The following is a 10,042-nucleotide window of genomic DNA, read 5'->3' as shown; positions in this document are numbered from 1 at the left end:
AGTTAAAAGATTCTGACTGTTAAAAGACCAATGGAGACGGAATATATAGCATGTAATATGTTTATGAGATTAGATTTATGTTTTTTTTATTAAAAGATCCCTAAATACATTCTCAGTTACACCAATGACTCCATTTTATATTAATATAGTATAAGTAATATCTTGTCCTGTACAATCCTTGGTGTAGGTGTTGTTGCTGCCATCAAAATCAGACACATTATCCAGTTTGTGGACTGGTGCCCCACTGGTTTCAAGTTTGGTATCAATGATCTGATGTAGGCTCAGTGTGCCTTTGTTCACTGATGATGAGGCTCTGGAAGAGTTCTCTGAGCTCTGAAGAAGCAGCATGCAAATACTGCAGGAAAGAAGAGAAACATACTGATGTCTAACAAATAACAGCAAAACTGAACAATTTTTGAATATATGGGGACCTCTGGTGGTGATAGGAGGTGGAAGTGAAACGAGGTTTAAGACCACAAGGCTTCACTTACTAGGAAGAGATTGTGATGGCAGATAAAACCACCAGTTTCCAGTGATTGAAGAAGTATTCAGATCCTTTATTTAAGTAAAAGTACCAATACAGCAAAGTAAAAATACTCCATTACAAGTAAAAGTCCTGCATGAAAAATCCTACTTAAGTAAAAGTACATAAATATTAGCAGTAAAATGTACTTAAAGTATTGCAGTAAAAGTAGTGGTTTGGTCCCTCTGACTGATATATTATTATATATGACATCATTAGATTATTAATAGTGAAGCATCAGTGTTAGAGCAGCATGTTACTGTTGTAGCTGCTGGAGGTGGAGCTAGTTTCAACTACTTTATATACAGTTAGCTAGTTTAGTCCAGTGGTTCCCAACCTAGGGTCGGGTCCCTCCAAAGGGTCACCAGATAAATCTGAGGGGTCTTGAGATGATTAATGGGAGAGGAAAGAAGAAAAAACAAAGGTCTGATACACAAATATGTTTTCTGTTTTGGGACTTTTTCTCTAATCTTTGATTTGTGGTGAAATATTGGATCATTTGAACATTTATTGAAATGAAACCATGTGAGAAGTTTAGAGGGAAAAATCACTATTTGGTGGAGCTGTTAACAACTCATAGACATCTGAAATGTGACTCGACTACACACTGCTTTTTGTAAGACGTCAAAAGCCAAAAAGGTTGGAAACCACTGGTTTTATAAAAAAATAAACACAAGGCATTAAGGAATAGGTTACATCTGTACTGCCCTCACATGAAGAGAGGCATTAAAGCCATGTTTGCACCGTTCTGTTTAAACAGCGCACGATGTTGACATTACACCTAATAAACCTACCATAAATTAAAGTTTGAAAATGTATGAATGTCAACACAGTTTTAATTATTTCACAATTTTAGCCTCTTGGACCATAACAGATTTATTTTTCACACAAATAAATAGGTGGCAGTCAAGCAGAAATGGTGTGTCGATGCCATTTTTTTCTACAACAACAACAACAGTAGTTTCAATCAACCATTAATGAAGCAGACTGCTGTTTATCGTGTGTGAATATCCAATAAAGTACGTCTCGAAGTGCAAAACAGAATATATTTTCATGAATGAGTGTTTTTTTTAGCCAAATGGGTATTAAAATAAGCTCTTAGCCCTAAAATGCAATCCTACACAGAGTTATAAATAATTCAAACATATAGGCCTGCCTTTCCACTGCACCGCTTAACGGCCCTCCGATGAAAAATCCTGACAAACTGGCACATGGTTGAACTTAACTGCTGACTCCTGCAATAAGAGCTAAGAGATTCCCCACCGAGCAGAAATGACCTGTTTTATTTTTTAAATCGTTTTTACTCAAGAATGAAAAGTTAGTCATTGGCATTAGTCGGGAGTGATCAGTCCTTCTGCTCCATACAGCTGCAAAGACAAGCAAAGGACGAATGTTATTTACTCCAATGCCCACTCTGCTAAAGCTGCAGCTGTTTCCTTTATGGTAGGTTAATTATTCAGTGATACCATTAACAGACATTTCTGAAGAAGCGAACAGGACGCTGGAAGATTGACTGAGAGTTGAAGGCTGCCAACTTAAAAAGTAAAAGTTATACCGAGCTTTTCTTACAGTTTATAATTTGTTAGACTCTCACAAAAGTCTATTGAAGTCCGGTTTTAAAAGGTAAATTCATGTAATCTATCGGATAATTCTGTATGCTGTATAAAGATCAGAGGACAAGCTCATATTTCATAACTCAGGGCTTGATATGATAAACCCCCCAAAGTCCCTCACCATCTTCTAATGAAGACTGAAACCAGGATTCATCAACATTTTCCTTTCCCCACTGAAACATCTGGAAAATAAATATTTGCTTAAAGCTGTTTTAAAGCCTTACTGGGTTATAACAAGCAAATAGACTGTACATACAAACAGTTTATAAAAACATTTAAATGACTTTGACCTTCAGTATGTGCTGTGCTTAAGAAAGTTATGTTTCAGTGTAAACAAACACAACTGTCACAACTGAGCTTTTAATTTCACACGATTCCTGTATGTCTTTTTCTAGTAGTTAGTCTGTTTATTTATATTTTCAACATACAGTAACAGCAAATAGAAGAGCACAATTATTCACAAACAAGTCTAAACACAACACAGTCTAAAGAGAAAAATAAAACACTCACAAAAAGCGTAAAAAACAATCAAAACAAAATCTTTAAGACAAACAATGAAATTCTCCCATATTTCATTTCTATCTGGCATAAATCTTCTAATCACATTCATCCACTCAATGTGAGGATTCCTGTGTGAATTAATAAATGTATCCATGAGGTGTCCTCCGTCACTTTGCAGCGATTTTAACACTGACAGCAAATATCCACCGAGCCTCTCACAACATTAAAGTCTATAAACCGCTTAAATTTCAGACCGTGGAAGACACACGTACGTCTATCTACCTTTCCAGCTCATCCCTCAGAGGGGATAATGAGGAGGAAAGAGAGAGATGATGATGGCCTGGAATGTAAAATAAAGAGTGAAAATTTAACCTTTGCGGCGCAATTAAGAGTGACCTGCTGTTGAACTTTCCCTGACCTCGCCTTGTCCCTCAGGCGGAGTCGATCCAGGAACTGCTGACAGAAATCTTCCACAGGGGTCACAGTGACATTGTGCAAATGCTGCCAAATGAGGTTCTCATAGAGAGTCTACTAACAATTGATGCTGACATTTTAATGCCAGTGAACTGAGGTTTACTAATAAATTAGATTTTGATTTCATGACACTTGGTTATAAATCCATGTCTTCTTCTCAGTGAACGGGGGACGTATTTGAGACACAACACGTATTGTTTTCTTACCGAGAGTTAGATGAGAGGACTGATACCACTCTCATGTCTGTGCAGTAAATATGAAGCTACAGCCAGCAGCTGGTTAGCTTAGCTTAACATTAAAGGTAACTAAATCCATCTAAAGCTCACTAATTAACACGCTATATCCTGTTTGTTTATCAGTACAAAAAATAAAAAGCAAAAACTTAAACTTGTGTTTTTTAATGTTCTTGGCTGGGACAAGACTCCATGAAGTCACTGCTTCTGGACAGATATGTGAATAATAATAATAATAATAATAATAATTGTAATAATAGGAATAAGAATAAGAATAATCTAAAAAAGCAGCAAATTAAAACAAATCATAAAATCATAATGTTTTAGGAAAAGATCTAGTGTAAAACAAAACAAAAAAGAGAGAAAACGTAAAAGAAACAGAAATAAAGACAGTTCAAAGAAAAAAAAACTCAGGAGAGGCTCTTGGATAAAAGTATGATTTCTTTTAAAGAGATTTAAAACTAAGTTTTGGCAAAAAAAAAAGAAGCATAAAACCCAAAAATGACAAACTATTCCTTTAATTTAAACCTGCATTAACTTGGGTGTAATGGAAACTAAATGTTAACACAATACTGACATATCATCAACTTAGAAGATAAATATGTCTTTCTTGCCACCTGACAAACATTCACTCTGTTGTTGTTGTCCACTAACCTCTGAGGGAAATATTTGGCTCTTTAAGCTGCTAAATGCTCCACTATTCACCAGTTTGGTAAATAATCTGAAATGATTTATTTACCAGGAAAGCGACTCACTGCAGGTTCCACCTTTATTAGATTGAAAGTTATTGTAAAAACTCTGGAAATATGATCTAATTTCACAACAAGATTTTATCATTCCTTTTGTGATATACAGTATGTTGCTCCAAGAACCCTGAGTGAGAGAGAAACCCAGACGTTAAACGTTAAAAATTCACATTTTCACCTGTTCAGTCACTAGATGGAGACATTCTACACTTTATATGTTATAGCCACACTTACATCAGTTGACCAATACTTCTCAAGACAGAAATATCTTCCTCATTAATTCATAAAATTCCTGGTATTAAAACGCTTCCAGGAATCCCTGACTAAATTAATAAAACTTTGCTTCCATAAACTTATACATTTAAATGTCTGTTTACATGTCTTGGTAGTAGTTACTTACCTACTTTATGACACAGCCTATCAGGGCGGCTATGACTGGACTTTTTAAAGCAGAACTTCCCAACATGGGGGTCAGGAGTCCCAGAAGGGGTTAAAAAAATGTGTATATATATATATATATATATATATATATATATATATATATATATATATATAAGTATGACTTTTTTCAGATTTTCACGTCTTCAGGCCTCCAAAACAAATTATTCAAATAAAACAAGTACAAAATAATACTTTCTGGTTAACTAATCACAACCAATAGTCATGTGCAACCAGTAAAAAGTCGTTCTAAGAAGACATTACTTTGTTTTAAGGGGTTTTAAGCCAGAAATGCTGTGAACCACTGAATTAAAGCACCAGCTGAAGGTGTGTGGAAGCTTGTAACCAATATATCTATGTTATGCTTAATATAAAGTTTCTGTATACCAACTATTTGTTAATCCATTACTAGTTTCAAGAATAGTTAGTGAGACTTTATTATTTAATATTTATTCTTAACTGCCAAACTTTTTCAAATGTAGATATGACTTTGTTTTATTTATGTAGAAACATGTCCAGACAGCATCCTACATTGCACTGATGTCAGCATTAGAGGAACATCAGCTGTGTCCCACAGTGTTGCCAGATGTACGATAATTTTTACGATAGTTATGTCCTCTCCATGATCAATAATGCCAAAAGTCTCATAATGTACAATAATTTGATCATTTTATGACACAGTAGTTTTAGACTATCTCATTTTAATTCATTTCCCGATATGATCAGGATAGTAAAATATGGATCCAACGTCCAAGAAGTGAGATATTTTTATTTGAGTGAGTCCTATAAGATTAAACCTCTTCCACGTCATATAACTACATCAGCGTTTTTTAAAACTTTTTTTTAAACAATGTGGCTAGATTCGTAGGCGGTGTCAAAAAGTTGTTCATTTCAATAAATACGTGTTTTCTGAAATTAAACATTTACACCTATTTGTTCTCTTGGTTATGACTCGTGTACAATCATTTTCCTCAAAATACGATGATTTTAAGCCTCTGGTAGATTAACATTTCCCATCTGGCAACACTGGCGTCCCTGCTCAGGGGCCGCATCCTTTGAAAGACGCGGTCTACAAAGGCGTGTCCTTCGTAGACTGCGAAGGCCGAACGAGCTTTGTTAAATGAGACGGTCTGGTCTATGGAGGATTTTCTATTTGCATGACCAGCTGTTCTCACCCTTACTTTTGCCTCACGAAGTGCCATTCCTGTCACTTAGCAACCTTGACAGCTGCAGTTGACAATCGGGACAGAGCTGCTAACATTAGAAATGGAGCCAGAATTTTTATTTTATTTATTTTTTAAATATTTTTTTAGAGGAAATAAAGATGCTTCACTGTCAGTATGTGATGTATCTCAGGCTGTGAGAGAACCATGGTAGACCAGGTAAATTAAGATCGGTTAAGCTATGTACCTTTAGCTAACAGTAACGTTAACATTAGCTAGTTAACAACAGTTAGTTAACATAGTTTATATGGCTAATGTCATTTAACCTCGACATTATACATCCCCAAACACACTCTGGAGGCCACCCAAGATAAAGTCCCACTGACAGAAGACACCAGGGTCTTTATTGTGGCAGCCCATCCAGATCCAGCAGCACCACCAGGGACTTCCAGCTCAGCTGAATGCATTTTTTAAGGCCGAATATTTATAAAATTGAATATAAGACTTTTTAAGGACCTGCAAACACCCTGTCATTCCCTTCTTATGTACTTTATGTTGCATATAGTTGTAAAGATTGCTGTAAATTAAATAAACTTTATTTAACAAATACTTTATTTTAATAGATTCATACAATGTTTTTTATTTTTCAACTAGAGCCTGTCCATTCTCTCTCCGCTCTCCTCTCCTCTCCTCTTTCTGTAACTTCATGTCTTCCTTCATGAGCTGAAGAAGCTCATCCGCTTTGTCTCCCTTTCTCTTATCTGACTCTGGCTGGCTTTCCTCCTCCTCCTCCTAGTCATCCACTGATGCACTTGGCCCTGGTGTGTCCTCAGAGATGGAGGCAATTAGGACAGTGGGTGTGGAGTAATGCCTCTGTCCCAACACCTCATCCATCCTGAGGACAAACCACAGCCAAGCTGCAGCAGTGGGTTTCCCACTCACGCCCCCTTCTGACCCTGGACACTTGCAATCCTAAAACAGAGGAAATCAATCATGGCAGTTAACAACAGCAGCAAAACAAATTCCAGCAAATGTGTGTTTATTATCTTGCATGATTAAAACAAATATAATTTCAATTTAAAATCACATGTACATACTTTGTACTCTTTTAACTGTTCCCCCTTTCTTTTGCTTGCTGGGGAGTCACCTTGTCCAACTGTTGTAATCATAGAGAGAAAACAAGAGAAAAGGGAAATACTTATCAATGTTAACACAGGAATGCAAATTTAGGAAGATTGGAAATGTTGACACAGCAGCACAGACACAAAATCCCCCAGAAAACATTTACTTGGACACCCTGTTTTGAGTTAAAAAAACAAAAAAGAAAAAGAAAAAAGGTGACATTCACAGCTTGCATCCCTGTGACAGAACCACAAAAAACACAATAAAGAAAATGGCATTGCCCATCGACTAGTTGTCTTACTATTATGGGCTTTGTATAGGATGCAGGCTGATTAAACTGTAACTTTAAGTACAAAATGGTTTAATGGAGAGACTACAAATGGGCTATTGTTGCCTTACCTCCAAGCTACGCTAGCTGAATTTTTGGCCCCGGTGAAGTGGTGATAATTTCCTCCCTTCAGTTTAATAAACTGAGCAGCATGCTCCTTGCTCCATAAAACAAAACGAAATGTTAGTATAAGTTTTGCTTCACACCACCAAACAAAAGCAGTTCAAGCAGCAAAATAACAAACTTCAGGTTAGCTGTGTAATCTATACCAGCGTTTGTACTGGACTTTAAAAGTGATATTCAACTGTCTGAAAACCAAGCAGGGTCCACAATCTGTCCATATTTGTTCACCTTGGTCCATTCATGTACTTAATATAAAGTATAAATTATCTATAAAATCGCCACAAATCTCAGTAAGATATAAACCAACCTTTGAACCACTGAAGTTTGAAAGTGAAGGCTTTAAAGGTTTTACTTTCAAAGGCTGTAACTTAGGTCAGATGCCTGCATCTGAACCCCCGCCAGACCAAAAAAAAAAAGAAAAGTTTTAATGCCAAAAATAAGGCCAAATATCCATTCATTCGGAAATCAATAGCGTTTGGGGGCATCTCTGTGCACCACTGTTCCGAAACATGAGCCAACCTCTGTGTTGTTGCCTGGGAAACTCTTGGTAGCGTAACTCCTTTAAAGAGTAGGGCAGTGCATAATGTGTGTACATAGCAAGTGAGTGGTTTAGCGTGTGCGAGCGGCAGAAAAGTGACAGTGAATGCGAGCAGAGGAGAGGACAAGGTTAACAGTGAGTTGTCAATCTGGCAGTAAATGTATAGTATACGCTACAGTGTGCCAGTAAATAAATGCTGCAGTTTCTCAAGACAAAGGAAAGTCACGTCTGTTGTGGGGGATTAATTCCACAGAGAACAGTGAAATGTGTGGCTGCTGTATCTCACCTGAGTTTTGCTCAGATTGAAAATTACAACAGCTGCTTTAGCCTGGCTCAAAATCTCCACCAGTGCTGCCACTTGGTATGAAATGCATTCTGGGATACTTGGCTGTCCCGAAGGATCCATCTGTTGGATCCTTCAAATTTGGGAAAAGAAAGCTGCATTTAAAGGAGCCTTTGAAATGAAACAGCTTTCATCGTGCCGCTGTGATGAATTCAGTCTTCAAATGCAGCCTTTAAAGGATGTGGCCCCTGAATCAGGACACAGCTATAGCTTAATCAGTTCATTTTATTGTACCTTTGTTTGCCAGTCAAGCCATCCGGTAAGTAGGTTAACCTTAGACCAAGTGTCGATAACGTTGACATTTGTCTTGGGTTAACAGTTAATAGAACAAGCTCTGAAAATGTTATACGACATAATTCTGTTTTACTGACCCAGCATATCTGACACTAAAACAATTAAAAAGCGACTATGCTAACGTCACCATCTGCAACCAAGACCTTCTGTAAGTAATGTTACCAAGAATAACGCTAAATGGCTAATATTAGCAAGGCAACAAAGCCATTGTAATCAACGCTCAAGCTAACGTTACCTAACTTTACTGTTAAAATGAATTATCCAACGTTACCTCACATACAGTATATCATAGCTATATAGCAGTATTCTTAATTAGCTTAATATAGCTAACGCTAGATTTAACGTCATGGCCAGATACACATTAATAACGCACACTTGTTCATCATGAATACATTCCAGGGTAGATGGTCGATGTATTTATTTAGTATTATGGTATGCATTTTTAGATTTATTGGTAATTATTTCGATATGCATAATTTAAATATATGTTATCATGGACACACACTTTGGACAGTGATGCACTCAACTAACTTCATTATCCAATTTATACCACTCATCTGTTATGGTAACATTGAACATTAGTCTGTATGCACAATAAAAGACAAGATGATCTATTTTCTCCCTTTGTCCTTTAAGTCTTTGGCTACATCCACACTAGTACATTTTTGTTTTAAAATGCATAACTTTTGCTACGCTTATGCCTAGCGTCCACTCTACTCTGTCGTTTTCGAACACCTAAACCGCAGACTTTTGAAAACACTGCTGACCCTGTTTTAGTTTGAAAACTCCAGGATTGTGTTTTAGTCTGGACGGGTGGAAAAAGAGACTTTTTAAAATGTTGATGCAGACAACCGTGTTCGCTTCCTGATTCGTCACACCCTTATCATGTGATAGTTCCATCTCATCGTCAATCCAAGAAATCTCTGGTCTTACTTTTTGCCATTGCTGTTCTTCCTCCATCGTATTTTCTGCAACTAAGCAACCAACCGCAGATTAGACAATCTGCTTCCTGTTTACACCGGCATGCGCATGTCAAGTGTATGTGAATGGTCATATGATATGCGTTTTCAGGCATGTTAGTATGGACAGAGATTATTTCTGAAACGGTGCTAAAACACTCATGTGGACGGAGATCATTTTTGTTTTAATACGCTGTTTTAAGATGAAAACGTATTAGTGTGGACGTCGTTGTCTGTGAGGCACTTGATCCAGCCGTGCTTTGTTGGACTACACACTCTGAACCATTAATCCATACTGAGTTTTGCTTTGTGTTTTTTTTTACTTCCAGGCATATTCCAGTGTGTTGGCACTTTCCTGTAGAGGCCAGGCAAGTGCAAACAGGATTTACAACACTAGGAGAAAGAATCCCATTAAACTAATCTGCTCATAAAGTGTGTCAGTGTTGAGAGTTGTTCTGAGCAGTTTTTTTTTTTTTTTTTTGTGAGAGGATTTACGTGCCCTTTGTTTAGCTACAGTATTAATGGAATAGGTGGGGCTCTGACTGGTCTGACTCTGAACTTTTGTGCCTGATTGTTTTACTGTTTGTCTCTGTGAGTGTGTATGACCAACACTAGCAATATGCCATCTTATTGGATGCTGCAGT

At 37.0% G+C, this 10,042-nt stretch overlaps 1 long non-coding RNA gene across 7 annotated transcripts; it reads right to left on the bottom strand.

Annotated features, from left to right (window-relative positions):
• Positions 1-6,329: 6,329 nt before the first annotated feature.
• Positions 6,330-9,734, bottom strand: LOC121896361. Of its 7 annotated transcripts, XR_006095981.1 has the most exons (5): positions 8,380-9,359; positions 8,089-8,218; positions 7,213-7,298; positions 6,789-6,847; positions 6,330-6,663 (listed from the first exon to the last, which is right to left on the bottom strand). It is a non-coding gene; the product is annotated as an uncharacterized LOC121896361 (long non-coding RNA). The 7 variants fall into 7 exon arrangements; XR_006095982.1 differs by lacking the exons at positions 8,089-8,218; positions 8,380-9,359 and adding an exon at positions 9,373-9,734 and having other exon boundaries at positions 7,213-7,302; XR_006095983.1 differs by lacking the exons at positions 8,089-8,218; positions 8,380-9,359 and adding an exon at positions 9,373-9,734.
• Positions 9,735-10,042: the final 308 nt, after the last annotated feature.

The sequence above is a fragment of the Thunnus maccoyii genome, chromosome 4 (genome assembly GCF_910596095.1).
Source record: "Thunnus maccoyii chromosome 4, fThuMac1.1, whole genome shotgun sequence".
Lineage (NCBI taxonomy): Eukaryota > Metazoa > Chordata > Actinopteri > Scombriformes > Scombridae > Thunnus > Thunnus maccoyii.
This window is presented reverse-complemented; position numbering and strand designations above follow the sequence as displayed.